The 10,660-nt window shown below is 45.2% G+C and overlaps 1 long non-coding RNA gene and 1 pseudogene across 1 annotated transcript in view; one reads left to right on the top strand and one right to left on the bottom strand.

Moving 5' to 3' along the window:
* Positions 1 to 1,961: 1,961 nt before the first annotated feature.
* Positions 1,962 to 10,660, top strand: part of LOC141415816 (uncharacterized) — an 11,585-nt gene continuing 2,886 nt past the window's right edge. The window contains exon 1 of the long non-coding RNA XR_012440774.1: positions 1,962 to 2,188. This is a non-coding gene — a long non-coding RNA (uncharacterized lncRNA). The remainder of the gene's footprint in view (positions 2,189 to 10,660) is intronic.
* LOC109702538 (small ribosomal subunit protein RACK1-like) lies at positions 6,791 to 7,836 on the bottom strand (annotated as a pseudogene).

Genomic DNA, 10,660 nt, shown 5'->3' with positions numbered 1-10,660 from the left:
GGCTATTCTAACAGGGGTGAGGTGGAATCTTAGTGTGGTTTTAATTTGCATTTCCTTTATTGCTAGAGATGGTGAGCATTTTTTCATGTGTTTTTTGGACATTTGAATTTCTTCTTTTGAGAAAGTTCTGTTTAGTTCACTTGCCCATTTCTTTATTGGTTCATTAGTTTTGGGAGAATTTAGTTTTTTAAGTTCCCTATATATTCTGGTTATCAGTCCTTTGTCTGATGTATAACTGGCAAATATTTTCTCCCACTCAGTGGGTGTTCTCTTCAGTTTAGAGACCATTTCTTTTTTTTTTTTTCCTTTTTCTTTTATTATTCATATGTGCATACAAGGCTTGGTTCATTTCTCCCCCCTGCCCCCACCCCCTCTCTTACCACCCACTCCGCCCCCTCCCTTTCCCTCCCCTCAATACCCAGCAGAAAGAGACCATTTCTTTTGATGAACAGAAGCTTTTTAGCTTTATGAGGTCCCATTTATCTATGCTATCTCTTAGTTGCTGTGCTGCTGGGGTTTCATTGAGAAAGTTCTTACCTATACCTACTAACTCCAGGCTATTTCCTACTGTTTCCTGTATCAACTTTAGAGTTTGGGGTCTGATATTAAGATCCTTGATCCATTTTGAGTTAATCTTGGTATAGGGTGATATACATGGATCTAGTTTCAGTTTTTGCAGACTGCCAACCAGTTTTCCCAGCAGTTTTTGTGGAAGAGGCTGCTATTTCTCCATCGTATATTTTTAGCACCTTTGTCAAAGATAAGTTGGTTATAGTTGCGTGGCTTCATATCTGAGTCCTCTATTCTGTTCCACTGGTCTTCATGTCTGTTTTTGTGTCAGTACCATGCTGTTTTTATTGTTATTGCTTTGTAATATAGTTTGAAGTCAGGTATCGTGATACCTCCTGCATTGTTCTTTTGACTGAGCATTGCCTTGGCTATTCGTGGCTTCTTGTGTGAGAAGCGAGGATTATTACACAGCTCGGGGCATGCCTGGGAAGAGGCAGAGTAAGAACTTAGCCCATCATCAGCCATCTTCAGGGTACAGACATGAGCTATAGGTTTAAGTAGACAAAAGAACTGGGTGCTGAGAACAAAGGTATGATGCACATCTTCAGTCACAGGTGGTCTGGTTGGTCATGATCTCAGTCCTTGTTCTGGGAGAGGTTCTGTAGTTGTTATTTGAAGGGTGGTCCATCCTGAGGAGGCTCTGCTGTTAGAGGTAGTGTCTGTCCCTTGTCATGAAGATGTTATCAGTTCTGTTTTACCTGAAATCCAAAGTGATTGCAAAGTGACTACAGAGAAGATGGCTTAGAGCAAAGACAGATACAAAATGAAGGAGAGATGCCAAGATTTTCTCCTGCTTTTGGGGGCTGGCAAAGTCCCCATATGGTGAAGTGCCTTCTAGCAAGTGTGAAGTCTTGAGTTCAAACTAGGGAGGGGGTGGGGAAAGGGGGGAGAAATGACCCAAACATAAAAAAAAAATTCATTTTTTGTTTTTGCGGACCTGGGATCCAACCCAGGGCTTTCACATGATAGGCAAGCACCAAACTACTGAGTTACACCCCCAGCCCCTACTCTTGAAACTTTATATGCATGGAATCATAGTGAATACTTTGGTGTTTGGCTCAAAAGGCTCTGAAATCTGGAGAAGCAACAGAGATGTTTGGCTAAGAAACCAGACTTTGGACTCAGACCCACTCAGTTCAAATCCTGGTTTACCTGGGAATTCCCTATGTGCTCCAGGATGCGTTGTATCTCAAGTTGCCTCATCTGTAAAATGGGTAGAAATCACCTTTATAAGGTTTGGGGAGGGATTAAATGTAATACTGTGCAGGAAGCACTTGGCACATGAGCATGTGGCCAAGCACAGTGGCTCAAGCCTATAATCCTAGCTGCTTGGAAGGTGGAGATCGGGAAGATGGTGGTTTGAGAACAGCCTACACAAAAAGTTTGCAAAACACCATCTCAACCAATGGCTGGGCACAGTGGCATAAACCTGTCATTCCAGCTATGCAGGAGAGCACAAATTGGAGGATCACAGGTTGGCCCAGGCAAAAAGCCAGACCCTATCTCAAAAGCAACCAATTGTAGCAGCCTCCCTGCAACTTCCTGATCCTGGTCCCTCCACCTGTGATTCAGCCATCTCTGAGCTGCCAAGCGGACTATGGCAACTTGGGTATGTCAGGTTAGTCTCTCGGCCTTTGTCCGTGCTGTTGTTCGTCCTCAGAATATTCTCCCCCTCCCACTCCCTTCTTCACCCTGCAAATTCCAGCTCAGCCTTCCGGTTTCAATTTTGTCTTTCCCCACGAGTCCTTTCCAGACCTCAGGCTGAGCTGGATGCCCTGTCATAGTGGCTGCTCCTTTGGGGGATGTCCTCAGCAGAGTTGCTTTCACTTCTGCTCCTCTTTGACCTTTGCTCCTGTAAGGTTGTTTCCTCTCTTAATCCTTGTGCAAATTTTTATGTCCCTTCCCTTTTGCTGAGCATTCTAAAAAAATAATTTTTTTTTGGTGGGACAAGGGTTTGAATTCAGATCTTTGTGTTTACAATGTAGGAGCTGTACCACTTAAGCCATGCCTGCAGTTCGTTTTGCTCTGTTAGTGTGTGTGTGTGTGTGTGTGTGTGTGTGTGTGTGTGTGTGTGTTTGTGGTTTGAACTCACAGCCTCACACTTGCTACCAGGTACTCTATCTCTTGAGCCACACCTCCAGTCCATTTGGCTCTGGTTATTTTAGAGATGGGGTCTCCCTCCAACTATTTGCTGGTCTCAGCCTCCCAAGTAGCTAGGACTACAGATGCCCAGCTTCTAAACTCTAACATCAATAGTTAAGATTTTAACTGGGGCTATCGCTCAGTGGTAGAATGTTTGCCTAGCATGGAGGAGGTCCTAGGTTTGATCCCCTAGCACTGAAAAAAAAAAAAAGTTAAGAACTAAAACCTCTTTCTTTAGATTTACAGAACCCAGAATATGTGGTGGCCTTTGTAAGGTCCCTCCTTAGTCTTTAGCTCTCTTTTTGGTGGTACTGGGGTTTGAACTCAGGGCTTCACGCTTCTTAGGTGGGTGCTCTATCCCCTTAGCCATGCCTCCAGCTCTAGTCTTTAGTTCTGAGTATCAATTAACACAAAATTGTAAGTTACTGTGAGATTTAACTTGCAGAAAAGTAATATGTCTGTTATTAAGAAAATACAGGAGCTGGGCACCTGTGGCTCATACCTGTAATCCTAGCTATTTGGGAGTCAGAGATCAGGAGGATCACAGCTTGAGGCCACCCTGAGCAAACAGTTTGAGAGACGCCATTTCCAAAATAACCAGAGAAAAATGGATTGGAGATGTGGCACAAAAGGTAAAGTGCCTACTTTGCAAGTGTGAAGGCCTGAGTTTAAACCCCAGTCCCACCAAAAGAAAAAGAAAGAAAAGAAAATACAGGTGGGTGGTAAGGGAGGGGGTGGGGGCAGGGGGGAGAAATGAACCAAGCCTAGTATGCACATATGAATAATAAAGGAAAAATGAAAAAAAAAAAAAAGAAAAGAAAATATAGGAAGTAGCCCCAGGAGCTCAAGGTCCATTGGGATGTTCTGGACAGAAGAAAAAAAAAATAGAAGAGAGAAGCAGGCCCTGGATGGCCTTTGTGCCCGAGTTCCCAGAGATGTAGTTTTGAGGGCCACAGCTCCTCCCTCCTCCATCTTCTCAAAATCAGGCAAACCTGATCCCTTCCTGACAACTCTTGCCTCCAGTTATTGGCCTTTGAGTGGTAAGTGGTGCAGATTTTATTCCAAAAGCATCCCTCTCTGACTCTCCTGGTCCCCTGTAGCCACCCTGGCAGAGTGCCCAGCCCTGCCATACTGGCAATCCCTGTGGGCAGTCATTACTCCCATACATTCATCCTGAAGTGCTCAGCACCCAGGAGAGTTCCCTGCACACAGTGGGCATGGGAGAAATATTTATTGACTATTAAACAGATAAGTAAACAATTGTCACTTTCACATTGGAAAATCTTCCATGACTTCTTATAGAAAGGGAAGTGAGATCCAAACCACAGAGTTCTGCTGTCAACTTTCCAGCCTCACTTCCCACATGTCACAGTCTGATCCTGGCCCTGTCACTCATTGGCTGTGTGTCCACCCCTGAACAACTGGCTCAGTTGGTTCATGTGTAAAATGGGGACTGAGAGGCTAAAATGAGTTAATATATAAAGAGCTTGGAAACAATATGTAATATGCTCCAATATGCTTGCTGCCTGTGCTTCTCCTCATCACCATCCTTATTGCTATTCTTTGATGTGGGGGAGGGGATCTTTACCTTTTCTTTACCTTTGCTCTCAGCCCCACATTTTACCCTCATCTTCAGAAACATCTAGTGCCAGTGATTCTTGAGCTTTTCCAAAGTTCTGAGGTTATGCTGCTCCTTTCTCCTTCTGGAGGTTTTTTGTTTGTTTTTTATTTTGTACGTACTGGTATTTGAACTCAGGGCTTCACATTTGCTAGGCAAGTATTCTACCACTTGAGCCACACACATACACAAGTTCCCTAGTCCCAATCCTCTATGGTTCATCCAGCCTTTTTTTTCCTTTGGTCTTATTTTTCTTTCTTTCTTTGTTTTTTTCAGTGCTGGGATTGAAGCACTGGAATGCTAGGCAAGAACCCTCCCTCCAGGCTTTTCTTTGGTTTTTCTTGTGGGAGGATTAGTCTATACTTGAGAAATCTGGAGTGTAGATTTTCTCCCCTTAGTCAAACATCACCTGTCTATGAATTTTGTCCAGGTCACCAGTGACTTCTCAATTGTCATGTCTACTGGTGTTTTCCCTTTTTCTCAGAGTCCTGTGACAGGAGGGGCTGATAGTTGACCTACCTTCCTATACTTCTGGGTCACTCTGTATCTCTTCGGCCATTTTCCCTCTGCCTTCTTTTGGGTCTACTCCTCTACACAGCCTTAAACTAAAGTGTTTCTTGGGGTCTTTCATAAGACCACCACTACTGTCTTCCCTTCCCCACTCCCTGGATCATCTCAGTTCCTCTTCCTGGCATCATCCACATTCTATGTGTGACAAAGGCACCCAAATCTGATTCTTAACTTAGACCTCATAACCAAGAGCTTCTCAGTGCAAATTATTTCCTACCGAGGCCTGCTCACGATTCTCTCACCCTATTTTTATCATAGCACTTATCACCTTCTAACGCACCGTATGTGTTAGTCAACTTTTTGTTGCTGTGATAAAATACCTGAGGAAAAACCTTAAGTGAGGAAGGATTTATTTTAGTTTACGCTTTCAGAGGTTTCAGTCCATGATTGTTGGGTCTCACCACTTTGGGCACGTGGTAAGGCAGCACATTATGATAGAAAGGCATGGTGGAGCAGAGCTGCTTACCTCATGGCAGCCAGGAAGCAGAGAGAGGGAGGAAGGGCGCTGCAGACAAGATACACCCTTTGAAGACATTCCTCCAGTGGTCTACTTCCTCCAACGAGGCCCCACCTCCTAAGTGCCCATTCAGCTGGGAACTCATCAATGGGAGAACAGAGTCTACATGAACCAATCACTCTCAGTAGCACCTCCAACTGGAGACCAAGTCTTAACACACAGGCCTTCTGGGGAGGTACTCCATATCCAGACCATAACTCTATAGTATTTAGTTATGTATTCATTCATTTTTTTGAGACAAAGTCTCATGTAGCTCAGGTTGACCTCAAACTCCTGAATCTCATGACTACCTCCTTAAGTACTGGGATTACAGGCATGCATCACCACACCTGGATGTACTCTATTATCAACTTATTTGCTGTTTTTGCCTCTAGAATGTCACCTTTCTGTCCACGGGGATTTTTCTCTTTTGTTTATTGCGACATCTGTAATACCCAGGATAGTGCCTGGCACATAGAAATGCCCAATAAATACTACTGCATGACACTATACCACACTTGGCCTATGCTGGAGGTACCAAATGTGGCAGCCTTTATTTCTTGGTAATTTTTTCACAGTGCTGCTAGTCCAAAAAAGACGCTCAACAGTTGTGTTCATTAAGTAGCTGTGACCAAATAGCTTATGTTACATCTTAATGACTTAATAACCATTTCATAAAAAGAATACCCACAAATTGAAAGAAAAAATATTTGGCAGTACTAGGGTTTGAACCCAGGGCTTCATGCTTGCTAGGTAGGTGCTCCACCACTCAAGCCAAGTCTCTAGCCCTTTTTGCTCTAGTAATTTTGGATCATGGCTGGACTGTGATCCTCCCATTTTAGGCTTCCTACCATAGCTAGGATGACAGGCTCATGTCAGCATGCCTAGCCCATTAAGATGGGTTCTTGTTAACTTTTTCCCCTGGGCTGGCCTGGAATTGCAATCTTCCCGATCTCAGCCTCCCAAAACTACCTAGGATTGCAAGCATGAGCCACCGGCACTCAGCCAAAGAAAACTATTTTAATATAACTTTTAAATGACCACTTTTCCTTAATAGGATATGTGCTCTTCTTAAGTTTTGGAATCCCATCAGACACTCACATTGATTTCCTGTCCATACTGATTGTCACCAGTTACTTGTCTCTTTCACATCAATTGCCAACACCCCCCTAGCTTTACAAAGTTACAATGCCAGAGAAAGGAACATAGTAGAATCTAACGTTGAACTACTTCCAGCCAGTAGTTTTCCATGTCTAACAGATGATGCATATCACTGGATTTTTCTCCAAAAATTAAAATATTGTACCATGCTCCTGTTAGTTTGCTGAGGTACCCCCAAGGTACCTTGGTATGGGAACCTTGGGTCTATGTTCTTTTTGTGGATTTGACTTGACTTTTTTTTTTTTTTAGAAAGCCAAGTTTTTTTTATTGCTAAAGCTCTGCCATAAATTTCTAGCGGGTGCCAATGGTCACTTGCCACACTCACACCAGGTTGTCTGTGTAGCCAGCAAACAGCGTCTGGCCATCAGCAGACCAGGCCAGAGAGGTACATTGGGGTGGCTCTGCCTTGCTGCTGGTACTGATAACTTCTTGCTTCAGTTCATCAACAATGATCTTGCCCTGCAAGTCCCAGATCTTGATGCTGGGGCCTGTGGCAGCACAGAGTCAGTAGTAGCAGTTGGGGCTAAAACAGAGAGCATTGATGATGTCCCCACCATCTAACGTATAAAGGTGCTCGCCTTCATTGAGATCCCACAACATGGCCTGGCCATCCTTGCCTCCAGAAGCACAGAGGGATCCATCTGGAGAGACAGTCACAGTGTTCAGATAGCCTGTATGGCCAATGTGGTTAGTCTTCAGCTTACAGTTAGCCAAATTCCACATCTTCACCAGCTTATCCCAGCCACAGGAGACAATGATAGGGTTGCTGCTGTTGGGTGAAAACCTGACACAGGATACCCACTCTGAGTGACTCTCATCCTGGACAGTGTATTTACATACACCCAGAGTATTCCACAACTTTATGGTTTTGTCTCGGGATCCAGAGACAATCTGGCAGTTGTCAGAGGAGAAGGCCACACTCAGCACATCCTTGGTATGGCCTACAAATCATCTCGTGGTAGTGCCCGTTGTGAGATCCCAGAGGCGCAGGGTTCCATCCCAGGAGCCTGAGAGGGCAAACTGGCCATCAGAGGAGATGACAACATCACTAACCAAGTGGGAGTGACCCCGCAGAGCACGCTGTGGAATGCCATAGTTGGTCTCTTCCCTGGTGAGCTTCCACATGACGATGGTCTTGTCTCGAGAGGCAGACAATATCATGTCCGGGAACTGCGGGGTGGTAGCGATTTGGGTTCCCCAGCCCTTGTGGCCCTTGAGGGTGCCACGAAGCGTCATCTGCTCAGTCATGACGACGGTAGGTGTGGGTGTCACCACAGCGAGGAGGATGGCACCCGATAGTTCAGACAGACAAGCTCTGCGGCCGCTCCAGTCGCGCCCCGCTCAACCTCCAGGCTCATCTCAAATGTCAAACTGGCCAGGAAGAAACTGCAGCAGAACAAAACAATTTCCCCACTTGGAAAGAGAAACGCCATCCTCTGGGAGCCGACAATTCAATCTATATAATAAAAGGCATCATTAGGCTGGGAACATAGCTCAGTGGCAAGGCGCTTGCCTAGCGTGGGCCAGGTCCTGGATTCAGGTCCTGGGTTCAATCCTCAGCACTAAAAAAAAAAAAAAAAAAACCATGAATTATTCTCTCATATCCAAGGAGTAAAAATGCCATATTTCTTCATGCTTATTTTCTTTATTCTTTATTATTATTATTTTTTGCAGTACTGGGGATTGAACTCAAGGCCTCACAAGCACTCTACCTTTTGAGCCCTCACTCCTCTTAATTTTTCTTTTCTTTTTGTGGTACTGGGGTCTGAACTTAGGGCCTACACCTTGAGCCACTCAACCAGCTCTTTTTTGTGATGGTTTTTTTGAGATAGGGTTTCAAGAACTGTTTGCCTGGGCTGGGTTCAAATTGAGATCCTCCTGACCTCTGCCTCCTGAGTAGCCAGGATTAAGGCATGAGCCCCTGGCTCAGCTACTCTCTTAATTTTTCTAAACTACATAAAACCAGTTTTAAGACTTTCCTGGTGGCCAGGTGCTGGTGGCTCAGGAATGTAATCCTAGCTACTCAGGGAGCTGGTATCAGGAGGATCACAGTTCAAAGCCAGCCTGGGCAAATAGTTGTCAAGACTGTATTTCAAAAAAAACCCAACACAAAGCAGGGTTTTCGGAGTGGCTCAAAACCCCAGTATTACCAAAAAAAAAAAAAAAAGACTTTCCTGGTAGATATCACTGAGACTTCTTACATTTCCTGGTGGGGTTTACACAGTCCAGGCATCAGCTGTTCTAAGGACCTCCTACTACAGAGCTCCTCAGTCCATGCAAAGTGTCCAGTCCTCCTGGCTCTATCAGCTGCCTCAGAACCAGGCTGAGCAGAGGAACCTCCTCCCTTGTGGCTCTTCACACTGAGGCAAGGTCCTGGTTCCTGATGTCTAGGAATTAACACCCCACCGCAGTCCAAAGCCCTGCCACCAGGGAGCTCATTTGAGATTCTATTTTTTTTTTTTGGCAGTACTAGGATTTGAACTCAGTGCCTCACACTCGCTAGGCACGTGCTCTACCACTAGAGCCACTCCCTCACCCCTAGGCAGCTCATTTGAGTGGGGAGCATGTGTGCCTCTCTGGAAGCCTGTGACATTTTCTTGCCCTTGTGGAATCCAACCTCTCTTCCCTTGGGAGGAACTATTTCAATTCCTCAGCGTTTTAATGCAGGTGGTTTTGGGACAAATGTGATCCGCAGATGTGTTTTGTTTGGCTAGAGAGGAGTTTCTAACTTTTAATGTTTTTGGTACCAGGGATTGAACCCAGGGTCTTTGTGCATGCTAGCAGGTGCTCTCCCACCTGCTACATCCCAGTCCCCTGTGTATTAGTCAGTTCTTATTGCTGGGACTAAATGCCTGAAAGAAACAACTTAGTGTAGTAAAGATTTATTTTGGCTCATGGTTTCAGAGGGTTCAGTCTGTGGTCACTTGGCCCCAGGTGCTGGGGGAAAACATGGCAGCAGGAAGGAGGGTGTGGCAGAAGAGGTCCTTCACCTCATGGCAGATAGGAAGAGAGAGGAGAGAGAGGAGGGGACTAGGGACCAGATATAACCATCAAAGAGACACCCCAGTGACCTACTTCCTCCTGCAAGGCCCCATCTTCTTAAGTTTCTAGATTCCCAAAATAGTGCCTACAAGCTGGCAGTTCTGTTAGATGATTCACAAAAATGCCCATCCCACGGTAGAAATCTTTATTAACATTTTTACATTTTTATTACAAAATCCATTGCAACACTTAAACATTGGGAGATGTCATGTATTTTCTTCAATCTAGATTCTTGGTCACTCATGGAAGCCATTGCCTGGATCTGAGTAAGGACTGCTGCTCCAGGCAAGGCATGTGCTCTGCAGTTGGTCATATCTGTGGTCTCACTCGCATCTGCCTGGTCTCTGTAGTCCTTTGAGCTTGAGACCCTGGCCTAGACTTTTGAACACGAAGCCTTTTGATATCCCAACCTCAAACACAAAAAGTTGTTAACTTGAGGTCAGGGGAGTCCCAAACTCAAGCACTTCAGATTCAGCTGCTCTTTGCAGGTGTGTGTATTTGGGGTGACAGTGATAAACATCCTCTACCAATGAATGTAACAGAAAAAGGCCAGCAACTTGACTCTTCACAACTCATGCATATCTCATATGAATATTTACCACTGATTTTAATTTAGCTTCACGGTATGCCCCCTTTTTTTTTTTTTTTTTTTTTTTGGTACTGGAGATTGAACCCAGGACCTCGTGGCAAGTACTTTCTCACTTGAAGATGTGTCATTTTTTTAAAACAATTTACCAGGTTGCCAGTATTGGTAAAGGGCCTTATAAATAGCACCTCGTTGAATTCCTCTCCCCTTCCCTACGGGGGTTAAACAGTGCGCGGGAATCTAATGTCCCCGCAGCCAGGGAGGGGAGTGGGGGGAGTGATCACGGACGCATGCAGCTGGCAATGCAGCTTAAATGCAGAAGGGAAGCAGGTGCAAGCCTGAGGCGGTAGAAGTACCCTGGACTCTGGACCTTCAGCTCTCCAACAGTCCCGCGTGTGTGCGGGGTGGCCACGGTAGGCCCAGTTGAGGTTACCGCACCCAGTTGCTTCTCTCTGTGGTTCACTCACAGCTTTTT

This window comes from Castor canadensis, chromosome 13, assembly GCF_047511655.1.
Source record: "Castor canadensis chromosome 13, mCasCan1.hap1v2, whole genome shotgun sequence".
NCBI classification, from domain to species: domain Eukaryota; kingdom Metazoa; phylum Chordata; class Mammalia; order Rodentia; family Castoridae; genus Castor; species Castor canadensis.
The sequence above is the reverse complement of the archived record's forward strand: the minus strand, read 5'-3'. Positions and strand labels throughout refer to the sequence as shown.